We start from the raw sequence: 1,739 nt of genomic DNA, 5'->3' as shown, positions 1-1,739 counted from the left end.
TTTTATTTTATTTTATTTTATTTTATTTTAACACCGTATGTACTAAAAGTTACACAACAATAAATATATAAAAGTATCTACAACAAAACCTATCAATGTGAATGTTAGCAGTACTTTAGCTTTTTGTTAACTAGTGTGATATAAGAAACAAACAGAGCTGTGGCTCTAATAAGTGTGGATGAAGCTCAAAATCAGATTCACCATCATTTGTTTCATTAAAAGCTTTCTGGTTTTCCTCCTCTCTAATAAAGGCATCAGAATCCCACTCAGCAATCTCATCCTCTGTGTCTCACAGCGCCCCCTCTGGTGGGGAAACTTTTTTCAGGTAGACCAACTTTTACAGAACACCGGTAGACGGCAGCCATTACAGCCGACCATATGTTTGTTGTTCCAGGAGCGGCCCGGTCGCACACTAATGTCATTAGTCATCATTACTGAGCTGCAGGACTGCTTTTTTCTTTTTATTCACATCATGTCACCTGCTTGGATCTGTTACTGCCCTGCTCGGAGGCATGAAGGAGTGTCAGAGCTCGCTTCAACCACTTTTTACAACTTTTTGTGCTTATGATCGTATGTTTCTGACATAAATATAGGATCAGAGCAATTTTTAAACTCATCTCTCCTATTGTGTATTTCCAGCTGTTGAAGGTAGCGCAGCCCTGTTGCACATGACCTGTTCACCTGTTCCCACATGTTTTTGGTCGTGTGTGTCTTTTTATTGAATGTGTGTTCTTAACTGCAGTTTCATCAGTGTGCATTGCCAATGCAATGCACACTATTGTGAGTCGTTTCCCATCCAAGTCATCTCCACTTTGCCATGCTTCTCCTCCTGCATACTTTGTCCTAGAGCTGCCATTGTAATTTCTATCTGTAAAGCCCCTGTGCCAAATGATGGCTATGCCTTTTGGTGCCTGTACAACTTATAGTTTTTGAAATATTAATGTTTAATACATTATAATGGCAGTCAATGGAGCCTTGTATTGGTCCAATACTGCCCCATGCTGTACTCAACTTGGTACTGCACCACAGTTTAATATTTCAACTCAGTAGTTCAGTGTTTACAGTACTAATATGATTGTATTTTGATGTTTTACTATAATAATACTGCTCGATTGTTGTAATATTATGCAGTTTTGTGTCAWTAATTGTATTGGCAATGTGGCCTCTTTCTGCACACATACAAACATACCCCTGCCACCATCTCCTGCCACCACTCCATTGGTSTAATGGTCTATGTCATGGACTTTCATGTGGGAGATCAGGGTTTAAAACCCAGCTAATGCAACTTAAACAAAAATATCTATCTCTTCAAACTTCATTTTGTCACACAATTACCTTAAACACCTGCTGATGTGACAGGCACAAGCTGGTARAGAAAACACATTTGAATGTGGTCAAAGTTCATTCTGCAAGTCCACTGCTGCAGGCAAAGACATGCTTTATGGCAATGCACACTTGTTTTTTACATTGTAAAAACCCATGTCTAGTTCTACATTGCATCCCTAATGTTATGTGAATGAKAATAAAGCAAATCTGATCCAGGATCCAGGAGGTTCGGTCCAACTGATGGAGGGAGGAGCTGCAGATAAAAACAGGTGATTTGAACTCAGAAGAATGGATTGTGTTGTTCAGGAACAGTAAAAATTTATTTTATTATTTATTATTCGTCTTTTCAGCCGTCTCACTCTTTTCAATATGTTGAAGAAWAAAATCAAATCTTCTCTTCATTATAAAACATA

This window comes from Austrofundulus limnaeus, unplaced genomic scaffold (genome assembly GCF_001266775.1).
Source record: "Austrofundulus limnaeus strain Quisiro unplaced genomic scaffold, Austrofundulus_limnaeus-1.0 Scaffold633, whole genome shotgun sequence".
In the NCBI taxonomy this organism is placed as follows: domain Eukaryota; kingdom Metazoa; phylum Chordata; class Actinopteri; order Cyprinodontiformes; family Rivulidae; genus Austrofundulus; species Austrofundulus limnaeus.
This window is presented reverse-complemented; position numbering follows the sequence as displayed.